Source organism: Podarcis pityusensis (genome assembly GCF_964106645.2).
Source record: "Podarcis pityusensis genome assembly, chromosome: 5".
NCBI lineage: Eukaryota > Metazoa > Chordata > Lepidosauria > Squamata > Lacertidae > Podarcis > Podarcis pityusensis.
In genome coordinates this window covers 73,345,185-73,371,150 of record NC_138032.1, presented here as the reverse complement: position 1 = coordinate 73,371,150, position 25,966 = coordinate 73,345,185, and the positions used below count along the sequence as shown (strand labels likewise).

General features: G+C 40.4%; 1 long non-coding RNA gene across 14 annotated transcripts in view; it reads left to right on the top strand.

Annotated features, from left to right (window-relative positions):
• The window catches only part of LOC308476927, an 808,687-nt gene that overhangs the window by 183,158 nt on the left and 599,563 nt on the right, over nucleotides 1-25,966 (top strand). For 13 of the 14 annotated variants that reach the window (XR_013986193.1, XR_013986194.1, XR_013986198.1 and 10 more), the window contains one exon: nucleotides 4,777-4,843. The exons of the other annotated variant lie outside the window; for it this stretch is intronic. This is a non-coding gene — a long non-coding RNA (uncharacterized lncRNA). The remainder of the gene's footprint in view (nucleotides 1-4,776; nucleotides 4,844-25,966) is intronic. 14 annotated transcript variants of the gene reach the window in all.

Sequence of the window (25,966 nt, the reverse complement as noted above, 5' to 3'; positions counted from 1 at the left end):
TCACTGCCAACAGGGAGAAAGTGACGGGAACTAGGGGAGAGGGCATTTTTTGGTGTTCCATTTCATGAACTCCCTTCCCAGAGATGCTTTTCTGACACCAAGCTTTCTATCCGTTAGGCACCAGGCAAAACCCTTTTCTATTCTTCTAGACCTTTAAGGCACAATCCTACAGCCACTTACTTGGAAGTCCCATTAAACTCAATGGGGCAGACATATGAGTCGTCATGCACAGAACTGTATTTTAAGGTCTTTTAGACCTTAATCTTTTAATTTACTCTTGCTTTATGACTGAGTTTATGTTGATTATATATTATGGTTTTCATTGTAAGTTGCACTCAGATCATTTTTGAAGAAGAGTAGTGTAAACATTTCTCAAATAAAAACAGGAAAGAAACTTGTGGAATTGTAAAGACTAACAAATTTATTGTGGATTAAGTTTTGCGGCCTAAAGTCTACTTCATCAGATGCAGGAACTGCAATCCTCATTTGGCAGGGTGATGAGCAGAATATGTAAAGAAAACAAATAAATGATGGAGTCAAATAGAAATGGAATCCAAAATAGTACAATCTGTGATCATTCAATTAGAGCTTGCACATATGCAAAATGAGCACAGTGACACTTCACCACAGCAGTTTTTTGTGCATATTTATTATTTTGCATACCATGGAGCTGTGTGAGTATGCACACTGGTGCCATTGAGCTGAAGACACATGATCTCCCCAAAGCTGAAAGTAATTGTAGGTGAGCACAAAGTGGCAGTGTTTTGAAGGCAAATTAACATGGCTGCCCCCCCCCCGGAAATTATTCAGATAAATACGGTACTTATTCAGGCATTAAGAGTACCTCTGAGCATATTCAGAGCACTTTCCCACTGAGGGTAATTAAGTTTTGGTTTTTAAAAAAGCAACTTACATCTTCAGGATACACTTTTGAAAAGCAGAATGTCAATAATAATAATAATAATAATAATAATAATAATAATAATTCATGGTGAATAGTTCCGGAGTGGGGGCCCTAATTCAGTAGTAGGCTGCATATTTTGCATCCACAAGGTCCCACTGTCAATCTTTGGCATCTCAGAAGAAATTTAGGTAACTGTGCTAAGAAGGATCTTGCCAGACAGCTGCGCCGAGTCTAATTTAAGGTTCTGGGCCACATAGAGCAGTGGTCCTATTCTGTGTAGGGCACCTACGGTACATGTACAGATAGAGCAGTGGTTTCACTCAGTATACGGGTGCTTCACATGTGCGGACAACATTCACACACACCCTTTTATGTAGCTACAGTTATGCACTGCTTCCACGAGGCACTTGTTCAAAAGCGGGTTTTTTGGTATTATGGTATTGATATGTACGGGGGACCATTCCTGCAAAAAGTGCTTCACATAGCACCGGTGTGTGCCAGTCTATTCTAAGTGGATAACAAAAATCCCGTCCAATAACAATCCTATAGTGCTTTGCATGGCACAAGTTCTTATGGAATGTGTCCTTATTAGTAGTGACAGAACTTGTGCCCATTCTCACTGAGGTTTTGTGCATTAACCGGAAGCTCCGGGCCTGAGTGCTAGGAATGTCCTTTACTAAATTTTCCCTTCTCAGAAGGTAATCGAGGAGTTTATGGAGGGAAAAAGGGACTCCCATTAAAGAACTTTATGATGCACAATGGGTTTCTGACCTTGTGTTTTTGGCAGGTATTTCCACACCTCTTAACTTCTGAAATCTCACACAGCAGAGTGAATTTAATTGGCATTTTATCTTATGCACTGAAAAGATTTGAGGCCTAATTCCTCATTTTGTGGAGCATTTTTGAATAATTATGATCATTACCAAGGTATGTAATTAAAAAATAAAACAAAAGGGAACCCCAGGAGTGCTATGTTACATTTTCTGTACCTAAGACAATACTAAAAAGCTGCCCAGGGGTTTCCAAACTGCAGACTGTAATTCCAGTTTAATTCCAACTCTGGGGAAGCACCTCATACTTTGGTTAATTTCCCTTGAAATCCATGCAGCTTTGATAGGCCATGAGTATGTGCCTTAAACATATATTCAAGTGGTTTTCATTTTCTGAATATCTGAGAGAGCCACACCGTTACTGTGAAAAAGTAGCTAAGCATTTTGCTCTGTTGCTAGTGGGAGGAAAAATACTAAACTTATTTCTTGTACTATGATTGAATTCTTAAGGTACTCTGGTGTCGTGTGCATATTAAGGTGATAGGATAAATACACAGATGTGATATTTGTGATCTTGCCAAATCAATGTCTATTGACCTATGTCTAATACTGACAAATACCAACATGAAATATATTCCAGATAGCCCTGAAAAAGACTTAAGCATTACATGTACCAAGTTATTGAGTCCAGGAGGTGGAAAGTTGCATTCTCCTGAAAGGAGCAGATCTGTAGCTTGTGGGTACACCTGGGTCCAACATTGTCACTGGACGTTCAGGTGCCATTGGTGTATTCCTTCCAACACAATGCGGCTCAAATCCGGAACACCACCCTCTGCATCCAAAATCCTGTGCTAGTCACGTGACCCATGTGAGATTGCAGACCGGAGAAAGGGCTTTTTAAAGGAGAGATATTGGCCTGAAATTGCATCAGAGCAAGGTGACCAAAATGGCCGCTGTACTCTCATGAAAAAAAAAAGGGGGATGTCCCGGTTTTTGCAGGGTAGTTGATGGGTGCTAGGAGTATTCCCCCCCCCCCGACTTTTGCTGATTTGCTCACTACAGCCTCTTTTGAACAGTGATGTCTTGGCCAAGGTATTCCATGTTCTGGTAATTTCCAAGGTGGATTACTGCAGTGCACTCTATGTGAGGCTGCCCTTGAAGACCCTCAGAAACTTCAACTGGTCCAAAAAGCAGCAGCCAGATTATCGGCATGGGTTCCATCTAGAACTCATATAATCCTCTTTTTAAAATAGCTGCATTGGTTGCTAGTTCATTTCTGGACCCAGTTCAAAGCCCTAAATTACTTAGGCCCCAGATCTCTGGGAGACTCTCCTTCTCTTCTGTTGTTGTTCTACTTACACAACAGATTTCTGCTTCAGATACAGTTTTCCTAGTAAAGGGCCTCTGTGATGTTGAAACTGCACCAGTTGAAGCCCTTTTGCTGAAAGGTGCACAGTATCTGTTAGGTTAAAGAGTGGCAACTTTAGGCATTGCACACATCATTCCTCTTTATTATCTTGCAAATCCCATCCCCTGATCCTGTTGGCAACAGGATTTGCCAATTCTGTAAGGAGGTTCACAGTTGTGACTTTAATACATAAGTTTGATAGCAAGGCAAGGTATATGTTGACATTATCTATCTAGTTTTCAGTCATTGAATTTTCCTTGACTTCTTAGGTAGGGATTAAACTTTGTTTCATTTTTTTAGTTGATTCCATTGTTTGAATCTGATTTTTTGTTAAAAGATTATTCATCTCCTATGGCTTTTAGCAGTTCTTCACTTTAAGGAATAATCTCCACTTTATGGGCAGAACTTTCTGAATCCTCCCCTTGTGTGCATGGCACTGCTGGAGAAAGTATAGAAATGTCTATGGCAATAAGATCTATTCTGTATTATGACCATTATCTGTCTTAATGTAACAGCGTTCAAGCCCAGACAGTCTGTGATCAATGCACTCTGAGAATATCACAACAGCTATTGAAAAAGTAGAGATAACACTAGTGACAGTAACCTAACTCAGGGGCAGGTTTAAATGCACATCAAGGAAGCAATGAAACCAAGAAGAGATAAGTGGGAGCTCAGAACTGTATCTCCAGTGACATAAGCAATACACTTTGAGTAGTGATTTTCAGACTGTTGGCTGGAAATTTTTCCATCAGTAAATAACACAAATAAAAGGAGGCTTTCTTGGGTAGCAAGAAAAATGGTTGTAGGAAGAGTTCAGAATTATTACATTTTTTTTCAGCCAACTAGCAATATATTGAATTAGCTTCCCAGCTCTCTAGCCTGTTTCTAGGAGTTTCTGTCATTTTAAAAATCTGGCTGTTTTGGTTTTTTTTAAGGGTGCCAGTTACATAGCAGAGACAGAAAAAAGATGTGATTAAAAAGATGTGAGGAAAAAGGAGCTGAATAAGTTGTTTTGGTGATTAGGAGGTTTAATCTGAAATCACATTAGATTTAAGCTTGTTGGTGTCTCTGGTATCTTCTCTTACACGATGGATGTTTGTTTCTGTTATGGATATATGTTCTTTATCAATACTATTGCTACAAGGTTATCAAGACCTTTGGATGGGACAATAAACTTATGAACGGAAAAGCTCCTATGGGCTAGAAACCTTTGTGGATTTTGTTATAAGACTAGGTAAGGTCATTTGAAACTGGTCTATGCTTTTGGAGCTCTGGCTCATATATATATATTTTCTCAGTGAACTCTTCTGTTTCTCCATTGCAACATTGCTGAAGGGCTGGAATACTGGGCAAGGTTCTTAAGAGACATTAAATTAAGTAAAAGAAATGTGTGCACTTCATTTTGAAATACTGTTTCATTTATTTCATAAAATTGGGAGTTCACTTAACTCTGTGACTTTGTTTGTTAAGCAGAGTCTCCAACCCATCTCTTACTTTCTGTGAAAGCTTATAAGATATGTGTCTGTGGGTGTATTTAACCTGTGCTAAAAAGAAAGTTAGATCACAACTTGATCCCATCTTGCAGTCATGAGAATCCTATGGCTAATTACTGAAACGCCGGCAAACTGGGTGATTGCTAAAGTTTAAAGAAGTCCTCTTTACTCAGCACCCCACTTTACTTCTGTGGTTTTCAGAATTCCAGTTTCTTTTCATGAACGGAACAGAATGAGAAAAAGAAAGAGACAGCAGGCTTCTATATCAGTAGGTGCAAAAATATTATTTCCTGTATAACTTTGGTTTAAAAAAATAAACTTATTGTATCTTATTCACATGATAATGCTTGCATAATCCCATCTTATAATAAAGCATGAAAGCCTTGATTCCCATTACAACTGTAAACCACTGTATAAACCACAAAGCAATAAATGTACAGTATGGTTTCTCCATCTCTTCTTGATGCTGTAAATGAAGGCTGTAAATTGCTTTCTCACACAATTTGTGCAATAATATACTTAATGGATTATGAATGACATGGGTGGAAGTTGACATTAGCACAGCAATTTCTATTTAAATGTGCTTCAGACATAAATGCATGGTGTCTCAATAGCAGACTGTCTGAATACATACACCCTTGAATTTGTATTTAGCAAAATTTGGTGTGCTAGAGATTGAGGTGGTGAATCATTATTAACTAATACAGTACCTGTGCATGTATATCTGTTATAGATCTAAATGACAGGTTTCTCTGGTCTCTCAAGAAAAGCGGATTTCTTAATAGCAAAATTATTTCAAATAAGAATGCTGTTCTCATTTACATAAACCAATCAGCTCAGAGCTAGAATCACCATTACATTGCATCTGCTACAAAATGGTGCCTTAACCAAATTGAAGCCACTGAAAAAAGTGAAGTTATCTGAGAGTTTCCTTACGTAAAGTATACAGCTGTCCTGCCTCCTGTATTCCTTGCCACAGTTTAGAACATTGTTTGCCAATCTCTTGCTTCTAGAGGTTTTTGACTACAACTCTCATTAGCCAATGGTAGTGGTAGTCCAAAACACCAGTTTGGCAAAGGCACTTTTAGAACATGATGGGAATTCATGTATGATAAGTAGAGATAAGGGAGAAATTCAATTAGTTCACATTTAAAGGCAAATTACCAAACCTGCAGTTTCTGAAACAATAAGTGAACCAAAATGCAGCTACAGACCCTCCAAGTGTCCCCATTTTCCAGGGACGTCCCTGATTTAGAGAAGCTGTCACAGTTGCTGAGTTGATTCTAGAATGTCCTACTTTTCCTTAAAGGTAAAGGTACCCCTGCCCGTACGGGCCAGTCGTGTCCGACTCTAGGGTTGTGCGCCCATCTCACTTAAGAGGCCGGGGGCCAGCGCTGTCCGGAGACACTTCTGGGTCACGTGGCCAGCGTGACGAAGCTGCTCTGGTGAGCCAGCACCAGCGCAGCACACGGAAACGCCATTTACCTTCCCGCTATAAAGCGGTACCTATTTATTTACTTGCACTTAAGGGTGCTTTCGAACTGCTAGGTGGGCAGGAGCTGGGACTGAAAGACGGGAGCTCACCCCGCCGCGGGGATTCGAACCGCCGACCATACGATCGGCAAGTCCTAGGCACTGAGGTTTTACCCACAGTGCCACCCGCGTCCCTTATTTTTCCTTAGGATGTCCTTATTTTCATTGGAGAAATGTTGGAGGGTATGGAGTTATCCAACCCCCGAGCTGTCTGAAGGCAAACCTGTATAGGGAAGTTTTTAAAAATGTTTAATGTTTTATTATGTTTTAGATATGTTGGAAACTGCCAAAAGTGGCTGGGGCAACCCAGCAAGATGTGTGGTGTATAAATAGTAAAATTAGCATTATGGAATGGGACATCCCTATTTTCATCGGAGAAATATTGGAGGGTATGCAGCTAACATTAAGAATTAGAACCATCGTTTTGAAATACTCCTCAGATATGCCTCTAAGATAACTACATGAGAACATGATTGTGTACCATTGGAGATAATAGTCATGGATATTTCAAGTTGTCATTATTCTATGAGTACGTCTAGATCCATTTTGAGCTGTACTTTAAAAAACAAACCAAAACACCAATAGCACTCCTGTCATGGTCAACATATTAACAGATCTTACTTCAGAAGCCAGTGCAGCTTAGACTATTGAAGGCTCACCAGACATTGTGGGATGGGGTGTGCACCATTGGTGTGAAAATATGGGTGTTATAAGAGTGTCTCCTGTTTAGCTCTTAAATATTCCAGGATGTATCTGTTATTTATGACATACATCAAGTGAGAATGGGGAAGAATCTTTAGAAGAAGGAATAAAGTGCACCATCATTTGAATGCAGCATTTTCCACAGGAGACCAATATCTGTCACATATACTAAAATGTCAGCACCAGCAATAACCTTCCAGTTCACGAAGAAAGGATCATGCTGAATGAATGTGGATTTCTTGGTCATTCGAACGTGTTTATAGCTTGGACAAGCCATTACATAAAGCCTTTAGTGCTGTGGAATTACAGATGGAGAAAGGAATTTTACAGATGGGCAGTTTTAGTTGATCAGGTTATAGTGTATGCCAGGGATCATCTCCATTTAACATCTTTTTTTTATATAAATATTTATTAAAGTTTTCACAATATTACATAATGAAAAATAAAAAATAAAAAATAAAAAACAGTTAAAAACAATTCCATCTTTTTGTCACTTATCTTTCATTTGCTTGTTTCCCGGACCTCCTCATACCTCCCTTTTTTGTATTCCAGTTCAATTTATTAGTTCAGCAATTCCTTTCCCTCCTTATTTTATCCTAATCCTTAATCTTAATATATTATAGCATTAAATTTTTACCTATTAAAAATCCAATTCTTTCATATTCTTTTATACCATTACAGCTAGAAACCACTTAACTTCAATCCAACATCATTCTAACATTCGTTAATTTTGCAATATTTCTGTAAATAGTCTTTAAATTTCTTCCAATCTTCTTCCACCGACTCTTCTCCCTGGTCTCAGATTCTGCCAGTCATTTCCGCCAATTCCATATAGTCCATCACCTTCATCTGCCATTCTTCCAGAGTGGGTAGATCTTGTGTCTTCCAATACTTTGCAATGAGTATTCTTGCTGCTGTTGTGGCATACATCTCCATTTAACATCTAGGGCACCAGGAGGTGAGAGCCAAAGGAAAAAAATGAGAGTGTTAAATGCCCAAGCACTACCACATGAAAAACACTCGTTAATTTCTGAGCCATGCTCTTCATTTTACTAATGCAGGCAGTTGTCTTCTATTCAGAAATGAGAAAGTAAAAGGAAACGGCCAAAATTAATTAAGCAATTAAACAACGACTTCTTTCCTGCATTTTGAGTCTCCTGTGACTCAGCATTCTTTGCAACTTATTTACCCATGAACTGTGTTTTTCATGCTGGAGGTTGGATAGGGATACATTTTGTTAAAAGAGACAGACCAGACCATTCAGTGTTGTTTATTTATTGCTCAGTTATTTTAGGCTGCTCTCTCTTTTGCTCCCCTGCCTCTCCCTTGAGATGATTGTCTTTGTGTCTTCCTTTGTTGCCTTGGAAAAAATATATATTCAAAATGATATTTAAAAGAATGCCTGATATATTTGCAACCTTTTGAGAAGAATTAGAATTGGAATCTCATTAACACATGATGCAATCCATCAGATCAGGACCTGTTTCCAGTCCCCTGAGCAAGCTTCCTCTTGCTGGCCTCTCCTGTTGTAGTTTGATTATTGATTCTTCTTTTCCTTTTTCATTGTTTTGTGTTTTGTGTGGCACTTAGAAATGCAGAGCAAGGGGAGAGAGCCTATTTGAGGCAATCTGCTTGAGTTGGTGGCGGGACATGAATTGCCAGGTCAGCAGTGTGGTCTTCTGTTGTGCTCCTGTTACTCAGAGTGACCAGCACCACTTAACTGCAAGGCAGAATGGTGAAGGCTGCTTTCTGAAGCCCCGGGAAGAGGATGTTATGTGTCCACTTCCCAGGCTTTGGAAGTTGCTGTTCCAGCTTATAACTTTTCTAGGTTCAGACTTCTTGTTGCGTGGAAGAGATTTTTTTTTAAATCAAAAAAATCAAATCACCTCCAGTCTGAATTGATACAGTCCAGAAGCATATACACCCCATCATTTGTTTGCCATAGTAACTGTTTGTATGCCTGTCTGCATGCCCTCCAACATTTCTTTGATGAAAACAGGGACGTCCCATTCCATAATGATGATTTACTATTTATACCCCACACATCTTACTGGGTTGCCCCAGCCACTCTGGGCAGCTTCCAACATATATAAAAACATAATAAAACATTAAACATTAAAAAAAATCCCTATGCAGGATTGCCTTCAGATGACTTGGAGTTCGGATTTGTATTCCACCATTCAATCCAGAGCAATCCTCAAGGAGAGCTTGCATAAAATAATAAAATGCACAATTACATTAGGGGATGTGGCGTTTGCCCATTCCTTGTGATTATGTTTGTACAGGCAGGGGAAGGGGTTAATGTAGATTGACCAATGAGAAAGCTTAGAGGCTCAACCCAGGGTTTACCATTGGGAGATGGAGGAGTGAGGGTCAGACAGAGGCAGAAAAAAGTAGAACATAGTGGTTGTGACAGAGTGAGAGACAGGGATAGAACTGAGAGAGAAGAGTGTGACAGTGTGAGATAGTGCCACATCTAGTTAAGGGTGCGCATTTGAGAAACTGTTCTGAACATATTTAAAACTTGTTTGTTCTTCAATAAACTATAATCTTCGTTGTTGACTTTACAACCTGACTGAGACTTAGTATTTCACCAAAAGAAACCTGGTTGGGGGCAGTGGAAGAATAAAGCAGTGGTGTAGAGGTCAATAGTCCGTGAAACAACCGGGGGCTCTGTACAAATGCCACAGGCTGCTTTATCCCATGACAGATAGTATTTCTCTGGGGCAGCCCATTGCCTTCTGAACCCTAGTTCTCATTAGATTGTTGTGGCTATTCTCATTGCTTTTTACCCCATCTCACTTCCCTGACACTACTGGCAACAAGATGGTCACTTGCCTGGCTGTGCGCTCTGTATTCCCTTCCCCATGGGGACTGCAATTTACACCTATTATTAGAAAGATGATCTATGATCCATGAAGCAGCTTTTATACTTAACAAAGATGCTGTTGATTCCTTGGGTGTCCATATCCCAATGACAGCTCAGAGAAGTGAAATAGTTAAAACATTTCTCTCCAGTATGGTGACGTGGTTAAGAGCGGTAGACTCGTAATCTGGGGAACTGAGTTCGTGTCTCCGCTCCTCCACATGCAGCTGCTGGGTGACCTTGGGCTAGTCACACTTCTTTGAAGTCTCTCAGCCCCACTCACCTCACAGAGTGTTTGTTGTGGGGGAGGAAGGGAAAGGAGAATGTTAGCCACTTTGAGACTCCTTCGGGTAGTGATAAAGCGGGGTATCAAATCCAAGCTCTTCTTCTCCTAGTCATATTAAATTCAAAATCTTTGTAACACCATTGTTTACTGATATATTTGAACTGGCATCAGGTACAGAGGTTTAGATCCAAGATTATGTTTCAGGAAATGTGATACTGACTCTAATTTCCCTTCCTCTTTGCATATGTTGAGTATGAGCAAGTCAAAATTAGTACTCCTAAGTCCCAGAAGGGACGCGGGTGGCGCTGTGGGTAAAACCTCAGTGCCTAGGACTTGCCGATCGTATGGTCGGCGGTTCGAATCCCCGCGGCAGGGTGAGCTCCCGTCTTTCAGTCCCAGCTCCTGCCCACCTAGCAGTTCGAAAGCACCCTTAAGTGCAAGTAGATAAATAGGTACCGCTTTATAGCGGGAAGGTAAATGGCGTTTCCGTGTGCTGCGCTGGTGCAGGCTCGCCAGAGCAGCTTTGTCACGCTGGCCACGTGACCCGGAAGTGTCCTTGGACGGCGCCGGCTCACGGCCTCTAGAGCGAGATGAGCACGCAACCCTAGAGTCGGACACGACTGGCCCGTACGGGCAGGGGTACCTTTACCTTTACCTTTAAGTCCCAGAAATCACACAGGGCATGCTTTAGGTATGTGTTGTGTAGTTCAATCCAGGTTTGCTCAGAAGTGCATCCTACTGTGTACAATAAAGCTTACTAGCAGTTGAATGGGCATAGGATTGCAGCCTAACTCTCTCTGGACGGTGGCCCTTTCCTTGTTGCCTTTTTCTGAACACCCCTTTCACCTTAAAAAGGTGATCAGAATCAAGGCCAGTCCAGTGCTGAGTTTTTAAAATTTCCTTTTGGCCAATTCACTCTGAGATGTCATTGGCCTTCCTTTCTGCTGCACCATGCCCCTCTCTAAAGTTCAGCTTGTGATTCATTGCAGCTTCTAACTCCTTGACAGGCCTAATTCCCCATTTTATTGTATGCATTTGCTGTATGTGATCTCTTGCACTTGTCCACTTTATAGTTCTCAGATGATTACTCTAATATATCAAGGTCACTTTGATGAAATTCTTGGTTTTCATAGTTCCTATCGTCCTTCCTAGCTTTGCATCATTAAAAAATTGGATTCAAATATTCTTCATTTCTTCATTTGAGTATGCATTAGAAAGGTAGGATGGCATCAGATACAGAACAGCCTCCTTGTCAGTTTAGCATTCACTTATAACTATGGGCTCAAGCCAGCCAAAATTAAGCACTGCTAAGCCCCATTGATTTCAATGTGAGAATTAACCACTATCTCCCTTTAAAACCAATAAGACCTAGAAATACTAGATTTTAGTTCAACTGCATGTGACTTTTGGAATATGGCCCATTTCTAACATTTGTGGACCATTTTTCACCACTGTTCAATTCAAGGTGCTATTCTTGATCATTGAAGAACTCATGGAATAAGAGGAGAGGTCTTCTTATGACCAGGAACTGTTTAAGGAACAGGAATTAGAGAAAGGGACAAATCTCTCAATGGAGGGATGTGGGAGATGGAGTCCCTTAAGAATCAATACTGGGACTTGTGCTTCGTAACTTGTTCATAACCACTCCAGAGTTAGGGGAGAGGAGCAAGGTAGCCAAGTTTCTTGATGATACCAAATTGTTCAAGATGGTTAAAGCAAAATAATAATAATAATAATAAAAATAATAATAAAAATAAATAAAAATAAAAAATAATCCCCCCAAAAGGATCACTCCAAACTGAGTGTATAGGCAGTAAAATGGAAAATGTAGTTCAATGTAAACACGTGTACACATTGGGACAAAACAAATCCTAAGTTTATGTATGCACTCATGGGGTCTGAACTGGTGGTAAATGACCAGAAATGAGACCTTGGGGTAGGTAGTAGGGGGTAGTTCAATGAAGATGTTTACCCAGTGTATAGCAACTATGAAAAAGGTGAATTCCATCTTACAGATTATTACAAAATATACTGAAAATAAAACTGCCAATATCATAATATTGTAATACAAATCTGTGTTAGAGAGCACACTTGGAATTCTGTGTATAGTTCTGGTCACTTAACCACAAAAAGGAAATCACAGAGCTGGAAAATTATCAAGGGGTTGGGACATCTGCCCTTTGAAGAAAGGTTGCAATATCTGGGGCTGTTTAGAAAATAAAGAGGAGTAAGGTCTCCACCCCCATTGTTCAGCCCGGACACTGAGGTCCAGCTCTGAGGGCCTTCTGGAGGTTCCCTCACTGTGAGAAGTGAGGTTACAGGGAACCAGGCCGAGGGCCTTCTCGTTAGTGGCGCCAGCCCTGTGGAATGCCCTCCCATCAGATGTCAAGGAAATAAACAACTATCTGACTTTTAGAAGACATCTGAAAGCAGCCCTGTTGAGGGAAGTTTTTAATGTCTGGTGTTTTATGGCGTTTTTAATATTCTGTTGGGAGCCGCCCAGAGTGGCTGGGGACATCCAGCCAGATGGGCAGGGAATAAATAAATAAATTATTATTATTATTATTATTATTATTATTAGGTGGGGTATGAAAGAGAAATACAAAATTATGCACAGGGTGGAGAAAATCTGTCTCAGAATTATACAACTTAGGGCCACCCAGTAAAGCTGAATGTTGGAAGATTCAGGAAAGACAAAAGGAAGTCCTTTATTCTCACATCACATAGAAGCAAATCTATGGAATCTGGTCTGACATAGTGATGGCCACCAACTTGCGTGGCTTTAAAATAGGATTGGTCAGCTCATGGAAAGTAAAGGCTTTTTGTAGCTACTTGACATGGTGGGCATATTCTCACTCCTCTATCAGTATACGAGTTGCTGGGAATCACAAGTGGAGAGAGTGCTGCTAATAATCAGGTCCTTTGAGAAGTCTCCCCATAGGCATTTGGTGGCCACAGTGAAAACATAATTTTGGACTAGAAGGCTCTTTGGGCTGATCCAGCAAAATTGTTCTTTTGTTCACGTGTCAGAGTATTTAAATAATGAAATACTGGTAGTACATACTTTCTCCATGTATCAGGGGCCTAACACACACACAACTCTACACAATTAGAAGCCTGAGTGAAGAGGTAAGTTTTTAACTGGAGCCAAAATTCAACCAATTTTAGGTGGCAGCAGTATTTCAAGAGGAAAGGCATTCCACAACCGCAGAACCACCACTGTGAAGGCCCTCTCATGAGTCACAGTACTGGGGACCTTGCATGGTGATGGTTTAGCAAGTAGGACTATCCTGGGAGATCTAGGAGTCTGTAATGGATCTTAAGTCATTTAAGGCTTTATAAGACAATGCTAAAACATTGAACTAGGTCTTGGTAGTGTAGAGTACACCTATTGTGAATGAAATTCAGCTCAACATGTCAGTGTACCAGTCAAAAAGCCACAGTTCTACAATGCAACAGGTGCTGCAGTATGAAAGCATCATTATGAAATGGAACAGAAATTCAGACATTATAATAAAGAAAACTAATGCAATATTCCCCACATTTGCACTCATTCCATGCAACCCCATCCAATTCTGAGATACAGGAACTTTACCCACAAAACCTCTGTCTTCCCAGGATTCAATTTGAGTTTGTTAGCCCTCATTCAGCCCAGTATTTGTATGTCCAGACATTATTTCTGTGTCTAATGTGGCATCGTGATGGGAAAGACGGTGAGCAATTGAACTGGGACATACCTGTCTGCCTGCATTTAAAAGTCCTCAAAGTACAGTGGGGTGGACAGGCTATTGAAACCAGTTCCATTATTTGTCCCAGACGTCCCAAGCTTTGCCTTCATTTTCAGAACTACCTTTACATCTTAGAACAAACTGTTTCAACAGTGCTGTGGAAATGCTTAGATCTCTTAAATACAAAGTTGCTAATTTGGATGGATCACTTGGAGGCCTAGCTTTGATAATGGCAGAGGTTTCATCAGAGCAATTTCTTGTCTGGTTGGAACAGGTTCATTAAGCTAAAAACACACTCAAATCAGGCATCTGCTTAACAAATGCTCATGGCAAAACTAATTAGATTTGCCAGGTTAGTGCGAATCAACATGTGATGGCCTGGGATTCCGATTCGGAGGATGAAACAGAGGAATCCCAGCCTGCACAGGAGTCCCCGCCTCCAGGGCCGGCTGAACTGGGGCAAGGCCTAGATGCTGAAGAGCCTGCACCTGTGGCAGTGCATCAGGAGCTGGCCCCAGGTGAAGCCCTTCTGGCCCCAGAGGGGCTTGACGACTCAGTGGCCACAGGTGAGCCTCCTCCAGGGCCCAGTAACCCTTCGGCCTCTCCTGATCTGCAGAGGCTTAGGGCAGAGAGGCGAAGGGAACTGGTTGCCCCCAGGAGGAGTGCTCGCCTTAAGGCCAGAGGAGGCGGGGCTCCTGGGGACCGGGACCGCCCCTGGCCTTAGAAGAGGATAAAAGCCCAGTCAGCCCGGCCCCAGGTTGCGGGAGCAACGTCGTTGTTGGCTTCGGACCTTCCTGTGTTCCTGATCCCTGCTCGGCCTCCTGTTCCTGACTATCCGGTACTCCTGTTCCCTGCTCGGTTTCCTGTTCCTGACTATCCGGTACTCCTGTTCCCTGCTCGGCCTCCTGTTCCCGACCATCCGGTGTTCCTGTTCCCTGCACAGCCTCCTGTTCCAGCGTTCCTGTTCCCCGCCCGGCTCTCTGCCTCGGACCTTGCCCCTCTTCGTGTGGACTCTGCTACACCCAAGGTACCTTACCCCCGGGACCAGCACACAACAGAAGTCCTGTGAGATTCAAGCAATATTATTTCTTCTGAAATAAGGCAGGCTAGTTTTGCAGGCAAATTAACATGTATTCATTGTTAGATGGGTTCAGAAAAAATATTTTTGAATAATTTGTTTATGTATCTTCAACAATTAGGCACGTCTTATAACAAGAAGTGTTGAAACCTTCTGCAGGTGTAATATGCTCCACTCTTTTAGAATTACTCTAATTGCTGACTTTCAGAATTAGCTTTCAAATTTGCACTGTCTCTATAGTGGCAAGGTATCCTTTCTGAGTGGAGCATCGATTTGAACCCAAATACCAATCTGAACACTCTAGATAATATCATGCTTAAGTCCAATTGTGGCCAGAGCTGGCTCAAAATATTTTTCTGCCTGAGGCAAAAGACAAGAGCTCCCCCTCCACAATTCCACTTGGAGAAGTCCTCTGCCACCTCTGAAGGAAGCAGGTGGTACAAGACAGGTTGTGTGACATGCACAGTTCTATCCTCCAATAGAAGAATGCCTGGCGAACTCAGGAAGAATGTCCAGCAGGTCACTGCTGCCTGCCACCCAGCACCTGCTGCTTGAGGCAATCACCTCACTCTATTGGTAGGGCTGGGCTTGATCATGAGGCTTATACCACGCACAAGCAACTTGTTCTACTGATGTCAATGGGACTTAGTCAATTTTCTCTGGGTTGAAGCCTTTGCCTACATCAAGGATGAGGAACCTCTGGCTCTCCAGATGTTGCTGGACTTCCACTTCCAGCAACCCAAAGCAGCATGACCAGTGTTCAGGGATGATTGAAGTTGTAGTCCAGCAACATTTGGAGGGCCAAAGGTTCCTCATCCCTGATCTACATCATACTGGCTCTGCAGTGACAGGAAGTTGGTATTGTATGTTAACCAGCTGTGGACACAATTGGTTGTTACTCTCTTACAAATGGGACTTTAAAATTTGTTGAATTACAGAAAGGAATACACTTCTGTTTTATGCTCTGCAAATATTTTATGCAAATCTTTTGTTCTCCCCCTCTTGTTCCATGCTGTCCAGTTTTGGTGAGCCTTCCTAGTCTTTTGTGATTATTCTCACATGAATACTTCCGCACCCCTTAACTCATACTTGTTCTATATTTTGCGGTATGACAGGATTTTTTTTTGCATTCATTAGGACAGTACTTTGTTTGTTTCTGTCCTTTGTGGATGTATTTTACTTTTGTTTACTGCTCTGTCCTTTGATTTTCATGTCATCTTTATTGTAGCCCCCTTTTTTTGCTGCTGATCTTTTCCCTACTGATTTATCCTTCCGTTATAATGGTTTTTCTTCATGTTCTCTCCCATCTATCTACTGTAGTCAGCCAGAGAGCACATCTTTCTGCCGCAGTGTTTTATTCTTCTGATCAGCAGATCGCCTTTGTGCTCTGCCTCACTGCTGATTTACACTCTTCTGTTACGAGCCAGGTTATGTAGTAGCCACCCTTCTCTTTATAGGTTAGACAGTTTTTGTGGTGGCCAATGGTTCTATTTACTCTTTGTTTAAAGATTGCAACCAGAAGACAAGCTTTTTGAAAAAATAAAAGCAGCAACAACCAATGTTGAAATAAGATCCTAATTATCAGTTTCATTCAATATTACTTTAACTTGGAAGGTTGTTGGCATAGAAATACTTCTCAAACTGATATGAAATGATTTAGAAAACAAGGATGTCTACATCCTTTGATTGATTAGCTGTCTGGCCTTTAATTCAATCATTAGAAACAAAGGTAAATACCACAGAATACCACCGTTGGTGAAAGTCTGAAAATATTTGATTAAAAAAGTAATTGACCTAAACATATACGGAATTTATTTAGGGGATGGGGATAATTTTAAGCAACTCACCTACTCTAGGGATGTACTCATCCTAGATGTTTGACAAAGGATGTGGTTACATCCTAAGGAAGGTGCTACTAGTTGTAAAGAGAATTAAGACTTCCAACATCTTCTTGCGTTTGCTGTTCCCGGGTAGAGATTACCTTTATGTCACAAGCACTTTGAGCCTTCAGTGGCAACCCACAGAATGTCTGTAAGAGATACTGTCTGCATACACACCATACCCTGAAGGCAAATTTAAAGCACATGGCTTTCCTCAAAGAATAATGGGAATGGCAGTTGGGTGCTGGGAATTGGAGGTCTGTGCAAAGCCAGATCTGGCCAGAGGTTGGAGCAGCAGGAAGACCAGCAAGAAAAGCCTGGAAACCTCCTTGCACTAACAGACCAGAGAGGGTCCACTAGTATACCCCTCCCCCTCCCCCTACACAGATCAGGCAGCTCTGGGCACCAGGGAGACTATGCTTTTGTCATTTCTTGTTGGCCATGAACAAATTCATCTTGCTTCTTGGTTCTCAGCCTTTGTTTTGCCCTGTCCTGGACACAGTTTATCAGGAGCTGAGTGTGACATGGTCATCATGCTTCTCTCACTTTTAAGGATAACATAAATGAGGCTGGAGATGCCACTTATTTTATTGGCAGTGCTGCAAAATATATTTCTCATTGATTTCATCTGTTTCTCCCCAAAGTACACATTTCCTCTCAAAATAGGCATTTTCAAATGTGTTTTGATATACTTTTTTGTCAAGAACTGCTGCGGAACAGTTGGGAAATGTGAAGGCTGTTAGATCACCAAGTTCCAGTATGCACACTAGTCCAAGAGATACAGATCAGGCCAATTTGTACTGGTATTTGCAAAGATTGAATTCCTCAAGCATCTTTAATTGTAACTCATTTTGGTGGAGAGAGCTCAGCTTTTCAATTGCAACCTATGCCCCTAGGCTTTCCTTTTCCCTTTTCTGATTGTTTGAAGTTCTCCATTGGTTGGCAACTGCCACAAGCAGAGGACCAGTGGTTGCCTTAAGCAGAGCAGTTCAATGGATCATCCTATATTCTGATATCGCTAATAAGCATCCATCTAGAATGGACAACTCCAATTAAAAGCTGGTTGTTTCAAAACTACAATTTGCAGTTTATGAGTCAATTACCTTTTCGTAAATCAAATGAATGCCTTTAACCATATTAGAAAAATATTCTGAAAAGGTGTTCCAGTCTTGTTTACGCTTTCATTTTAGATTGAAAGATGTTCTGAAATAAACTACCTCCCAGGAATAAATTCACAAGGGCAGCTGATAGCATGTTTCCACAAGTTTCTTAAAAAAATAAACTAAACCAATCAACCAAAAAAGAAACATTTAAGGAAGGCTGTAATTAACCACAAGGGAAACATTTTATTATACGTTTTATTTTATTTTTATTTGAGAGTGGCATTCGTGAAAGGTATATGATTATTATACTGTGGCTATAAATGCTTAGCTGACAAAGTTAACTGGGATGATAAGCTCATATAAAATGATAAGGGAGGAAATGATTGAATGGAATACATCTATTTATCTATGAACTAGGTATAACAGATTTAAGGTTAGACTGTTCATTGCTATAAAGGAAATTAATCTAAATTTTTTATAAGCAAACACAATTATTTAAATATTTGATATAAGATTTTAGAGGTAATTCCTATCTGTAATGGATTTACCTCTAATAGATAATAGATTTACATTTACATTTTAAAGAGAAAATGAAATATAATCTTAAAGGTCTTGTATTATCATAGGAACATTGAATAGTTTATATAATAGGATGTATTGCACTAAACAATATGCTTAATAATGTTCATATATAATCATTTAGAGTTTGTATGGCACATGTATTGCCTATATTCATTAAATAAATAAAAATGTTTAGCTTAGGTTTAGCTCATTATTGGGCATAAAATAAAAGGTAAGCTTGGACACAATAGGAGACAACAGAGAAAGCTGTATAATTTATATGACAGCTAGAAACTACTGACCACATACTCATTTGTAATGATTATCATAATGAAGGAATAACTATTATAACTAAAAGTATCAGAAAATGAAATCACCCTTGTTCAACCATATTTGACAGTTTGGAAATTTGTTTTTAGGGAAAAGGATAATGAAGTCCTTATATTTGATGGTGAGTTTGCTAGAGAATGCACTGACCATCCAAAAGTTAAGGGAAGAGTAAAAGGATGTTTAGATATTTATCATCATGAGGGTGATGGATGACATCTTTCAGCCACTAGTAATGGGATTTTAAAAATTCAGATAGGAGGGAATTCATACTTATTTTAGATAAACTATCATTCATCCAAAAAAGGAGTGGGTGATTTATTCTGCATAAATATATGAGCTGGATGGACTCAGTTTACATATATTATTTACATATAAATGGCATAATTTGCATGAATTTGGAAACATGTTTGCATTTGGTGGGCAGGCCTTTCTTCTCTGTTTCTCAGGGAGATTAGAAGCAACAGTTCTGAGAAAGTTCTGGAAATCAGAGTTAATAAATATATTTATTTGTACTTAATGTATAGGAACTTACAATGTTTGCTCACAAAACATGCAGTGCTGGATTACCAGATAGGCAGAATAGGCCCGGGCCTATGGGCCTTACACTTTTTAGGGGCCCTGTGACAATATTGATTTGATCTTGAAAGAAAATTACAATCAAGCTTTCTTAGTTCAATGTTATCTGACTAGAGCGCACACATGAGCTCCCCCCTCCGAGATTTTGACTGCTTAAGGGCCTCCACAAGATTTAATTCAGCACTCGAAACATGTCCCAACAGAACCAAAGAGAATTTGTTGCACCAAATTTGGAAACATCATATAAAGCTTCATCATCATCTCAAATTTCAGTGGTGCCCTGTGCGACGCCAAAATCCATCACCCTCTTGCCTCCTGTTGGATGTCATAGTTGCGGTGCCTGCTGTGGAGCCCCAAAAGCTCCATGCCTGGTACGACCAAACCAGTCATGCTCCCACAGATCCACCTTTGTCTTTTGGTTAGCATGGCTGGCCAACCCACTTCCTTTGTAATTACAGTTCAACAGCCACATGTTGTAATGACCCTGGAGTAAACTTGTTATTGTGTGTGTGAGAGAGAGTGAGTGAGAGAGAGAGTGTGTGTTAATCTGTAAAGCTTGCAGTCCACTCCTCTTCAGGTAACATACTAGAGGAGTAACTTGGTGCCCTCTAGATCAGAGATTGCCAAAGTCTCTCCCCCTCTAACCACTTGAAAATTGTTGAGTGTTTTGATGGGCTTAATGGTTTATCTGCCTGTTGTTTGGTAATCGTAAAGTGTTTTTTTAATTACATGGAATTCAAATGTTAATACAAGAAAACACAATTAAGAAATAATAGAAGCATTAAAAAATAATAGAATCATAGTATTATAGAGCTGGAAGGGACCGCAAGGGTTATCTACTTTCTTGTAACTTGAAGCCGTTGGTTTGGCTTCTACCCTCCAGAGCAGGAGAAAACAAGCTTGCTCCATCTACCATGTGATAGCCCTTTAGATATTTGAAGATGAAGAAGTCTTTAAAAATGACAAGAAACTAGGGTTCCAGGTGGAGAAATCGAAACTAGAAACAGGACTGTTAGAACCAAAGTCTAAGGTACTTTCAAGAATGTATAACTTGCTGTTAAAATGGAATACACAAGATGAAATGGTTAAATCGGCTATGATAAGGTGGGCGCAGGACATTGGGCATAATATCATGTTTGAGGACTGGGAAAGGTTGTGGAGTACTGGGCTGAACTTTACTGCATGCAATGCTTTGAAAGAAAATGTAATGAAAATGATATATAGATGGTATATGACCCCAGTCAAACTTGCAAAAATATACCACCTGTCTGATAATAAGTGCTGGAAATGTAAAGAGAGTGAAGGAACATTCTTCCACCTCTGGTGGACCTGCCCTAAAGTGAAGGCGTTCTGGGAAATGATCTATAATGAACTGAAAAAGGTATTTAAGTATACCTTCACTAAGAAACCAGAGGCCTTTCTTTTGGGCATTGTCGGCCAAGGGGTGGTAAAGAAGGACCGGACATTTTTTATGTATGCAACAACAGCAGCAAGGATACTTCTCGCAAAGCACTGGAAAACTCAAGATCTACCCACACTGGAAGAATGGCAGATGCAACTGATAGACTATATGGAACTGGCCGAGATGACCGGCAGAATCCGTGACCTGGGAGAAGAGAAGATGGAGGAGGATTGGAAGAAATTTAAGAATTATTTACAAAAACATTGTAATTTGAGTGAATGTTAAGCAGGATGCTAGATCACAAATAATTGAGCACCACTAAATTAGATGATTTAAGATAATAAGTGAAATTGAGAAAATATGAACCTTTCTGAGAATTATAAGATTATAAATATACAGATGGGACATAAGAATGCAAATAAGATAATAAATTGCTGGCAAAATGTTACAACGATGAAAGTGGGAGCGGGAGATGTGAGGAAGTCCAAAGAAAATGTGAAATTATGTTAAGATATATGTTACACTGTTTATTGTATTTATTTTTATTGTAAACCCCAATAAATATTTAAAAAAAAAAATAGATATTTGAAGATGGTTATCACATCTCCTCTCAGTCTCCTCTTTTCCAGGCTAAGCAAACCCAACTCCCTCAACCATTTCTCATAAAGTTTGGTTTCCAGCCCCTTGATTATCTTGGTCACTTTCCTCTGCCCAGCATTCCAGCTTGTCAATATCCTTCTTAAACTGTGGTGCCCAGAACTGGACACAGTACTCCAGGTGTCCTCTGACCAAGGCAAAATATAGTGGGACTATTACTTCCCTTGATCAGGACACTATACTTCTGTTGATACAGCCTAGATGTACTACTGGCAAGTCAGATATCCACCATCTTATATTTGTGCAGCTGTTTCTTCCTGCCTAAGTGTTGAACCTTACATTTGTCCTTATTGAAATTCATTTTGTTAGTTTTGGCCCAGTTCTCCAATCTGTTAAGGTCATCTTGAATCCCAACTCTGTCTTCTGTGGCATTAGTTACCCCTTCTGTGTTACCTGAAAATTTGATGAGTGTGCCCTCAGTTCCTTCATCTAAGTAGTTTATAAAGACATTGATCAACAATGGGCCCAGGACAGAACTCTGCCACAGTCCACTTGTCACTTTTTTCCAGGATGATGGCAAAGAACTATAAGTGAGCACTCATTGGGTATGGTTATTCAATCCCCAAAATTGCAGCTTCCGTGAAATCTTCAACAGCAACCCCAAGGAGAGTGCACTGCTATAATCCAATCAGGTTACCAGTATATGGACTACTGCAACCATGCTATTCCTGCCCAGGAATGGTCATAGCTGGATGGCCAACTAAAGCTGGCCAAAAACACTCCAGGCCACCAATAGTAATTGAGTCTCAAGTGGCAGTGTTTAAGAGCACTCCCAGATTATTTATCTGCTCCTTCAAGGGAAAGACAATCCTATCCAGGGTTTCTGGATCAGGCCCTATGCTGGCTAGCACCAGTTGTGAGAGCAGTTTGGGATCCAAGAGAATCCACGACAACTCAGCCCTGACTGTCCATACATTTGTTTGCCGGCAGGGAGGATAGGCAATCCCAGATTGCACTGATAGTAGGCTTTGGTAAAAGAGGGCAGAGAGATGCCTCAGTTCAATCCAACCTCTTGCCCATCAACCCATTTGGATTGTCATGTGCAGTTTGGCTCATAATGACATTCAGTTTTGTTGCATTGTCAGCATCGTTCAAATATTTAAAAATATGTTACCCACCACTGAATCCAAGGAAAATCCCCTTTTAATCACAAAATACCTTTGCCCAATAAATTATTTTAAGAAAGGACTTACAGGCTCCCATTAAAATTGATAGCAAACCTACACATTTATTTCATCCCCATTTTGCTGGCTAGTGACTATTGTGTGCTTTGCATATAGCTTTCTATACTAGAGGGCATACTTTCATTGTAGAGCGCTGAAGGATGCATTAATAGAAAAAAAAGAAAAGAAAAGAGAGAGATGCTAAATATGGAAGTTTAATACAACAAAATGCTTTTCTCAAAATTGCTATCCCTGGGTGCCATTTGGGAACAGTTCAACAGAAGAGCTGTTCCATTTGTCTGCTGCTTTTGAATTGTGTGTTAACTTGTGTGGAATGCAGGGAAATAATTCATTCTCTTTTCAGTTTGGTGGGGAGAAAACCTGAATAGGGAATGATCTCAATGAGGTTAAGTAGAGCTGGCTGGTGCCCATTGGGTATGTTGAGGCAGAGGGCAGGCCAGCTAAAGTATACACACAGAGACACACCCACACACCTTTATCATCCACACCCACACAACTACAGAGATACACTCAACACAAACTGTCACACATGAACAGGGAAGAGCAGGGTGTGGCATCTCCCGTTCAGCACTTGAGGGCTTCTGCCACCTGAGGCAGTGTCAAGGAGCTGTCAGGTAAGTACAGATCATTCATGGGGCAGGAAAGAACTTGAGACACAAAATGTAATTAGCTTTTATTCAAAGAAAGTGACAACACAGCAGAGTTCCTCTGGCTCATCTCCTCTACTTGGAGATGTTGCTGAAACTGACCACTGCCTGATGTACATCTGATGAGAGTAGCATTCCCACTGTAGTGTATGCCATTCCCCCCCCCCCATTATCTCTAGTAAAGCAAGAGCATAATGTTCTTTAATGTCTGAAATACGTTTTGACCCTGAGTGATACTTTCCCACCATGTGCTGCTTTCTTTTCCTTTCTCTCCCCCCACCCCCAATGTTTTCTTTTTATAAATAGTGGCTAAAGGGAATGCTACAGTGTTTTGAAAGCCTTTTAAAGTTTGATGTTGGCCAAACGTATCATTTCTTCCCCCCGTTAGTGGTGTATCTTAACATTGATCGGGTTAATATTTTATGGACCAAACCTCCAGTTACATAAAAGCCTCTGAATGGGGAATTCTGACTCATTTAGGTTTCTTTAGCTATAAAAGATACCTCTTTATTTCACCCCAAGGTACCCTGTGATCTGCGCATCTCTCTCTTTCAAGATAGCTGTGTCTGGTAGGGTGAGGGGAACCATTAGCTATATGCTCACCAGGCTAAGTCCTGCTCCATTGACTGCTCTGTTCTCTCATCGGTGGAGTTGTGATCTGATAGAAGAATTCCCTCTAAGCCCTTATCCAAGCCATTCAGGCTCTGAAGAAGTCAGCATGCAGTCCAGCTTCTTTTCTCCTTCTTGGCTTGGCTGGTTCAGTCTCCTGGGGGTGATAGCTGTCTTTCCATCTAGTCTTTCTTTTTAAAGGGTTTCCTGGTCAGAAGCATTACTTCAGGGCCATAAATAGGTATGCCCTCCCAGTACTGTCCTTCCGGTCATTTGATTTGTGGCATCCACCACAAACATGCCAGCTTGGGATGAACTTTTGGCTTCTGTAAGGCTGCTCACCGGTGGCAAGTGCTGACCTGCCGTACCTTTCTCCAGGTTGGATTATTAAGACTTCCTGACTGGCAACTTGTAAATAAAACAGGGTGACCAAATCCTGATAAAGATGTAAAAATGAAAGACATTTACAGGCCCTCCAATCCACCAGGTTTGGGTTATACACTCTGTTGGGGTTCTTGCATCTCTGTACTTGCCAGTGAGACTGACCAACCAAAATGTCTCTGTATAGAAGGTATGGTGTAAATCAGCTGACAACCAATCATCTTGTGACCATGTTTGCATCTTCACAATCCATAAAGTGTACAACTTCACTCCAGCTGTCGGCACTTTTAGAAAATGCTGCTTTGCATGGCTGTAATTAGGGCGCAGTTACAAAAATATCTCTCTCAAGAAAATAATGAAAACAAAATACTCCTGTGACTGACTACATTGAAGAAATTTGCAATACTGCTCAGTTTAACAGAATATGGACAGGCATGAGTTTGAGGATCATCTTGTCTGTCTCTTAGTGCCGACTCATTTCATTGAGCTTGAGCTTCCGCAGCCGCTGGCTGCCATGGGCAAGACGGGCAGTACCAGCAGCAGATACGTTCTATGTTTATGATAAAATTTTATTCTCTTGTTAATTGTGCTGTTTTAAATGTGCATTTTATATATGATTTCCTTTAATAATGTTCTCTCTTGAAATGTTGACTTTACTGCATCAAAGGTGCACTCTGTTGCTGACCTCCTTTGTCATGTTTTCTTTCTTTAAGATAATATTTTAGCGCAGAATCACCATGGTTTGTGCACATTCTCCATTGATCTCACAAGTGCCACAGCATATGCACAATACAGCTTTAAGATAATATGAGTCAGAGGTAATTGTTAAATACTAGGAAGGAAAGTGTTAACCAAAGAGTTTGCCAAGTTTCCACTGCTCTTGTCTTAGGTTAATTGGATTTTCATTTTGTGGATTTCATTTTCATTTTCTGTGGGTTCTTCTTAAACAACAACGTAATTATGATATAACAAGTCTAAGGTAGCTGGCTCTAACTGATCTTCCAATAAATTCAATGACAGATGAGGTGATTAGACAGCACACAATTACTTTAAAATGATATTTCTAATGTAGCTTTACTGTGTATAGAAGCGGGGGGGGGGGGGTGTAAACAAAACTAATGTACTTTGAAGGAATCCTAATTGTGACTTGTCAATTTTATTTCCGAGGGGGTATTTTTTAAATAATACCTTTAGATGCCAGTCTTTTAAATGTAGACTTCTGTTTTCCTATCATGAAACAATTACGCTGAAGTAAGACTGGAGAACATAATTGCAGTAGGTTGTTCATCACTACTTTTGTGATTGTAGAGTGATATGCTTAAAATCTGCTTGTTTGAGTAACAAACTGAATTTTTTTATCAGTTTAATTGTGTAATTGTAATGAGTTATGCAGCACAGTAACATTGAAATGAAAGTGCTGCAGTCAATTCTGCTAGACTTTAGGAGGGCTTCTGTTGGCATTGGGAGTCAGAGTTCAATGTATTTGCCTTAGATATTATACAGTATATGATCAAGCCAGTGCTATTTTCTAGGAAAAGAGATACTGAAACTCACCATGAATGTGTCCCTTGTTCCCTTATAATGGCAAAGGGGCCCACCTGCAAGGTGCCAGAACTGAGTTCCAGTGAGTTCTGGATGAAAAAAGCCCTGGAATGAGCACTATATACATTTTTACAAATAAATTAATTATGTGTCTTAATTATTATTAATTTTTACTGATTGTGCCCAGTATGTTCCACATACATTACTTATTCTTAAAGTGAATAATCTGATATAATGGACAACAACATCCCACATTAAAACTTTCCCTTTTCCTAATGAGTAGCCTGTATATAATTCCAATGAGCAGGCAGTCATTAAAGAGCTCA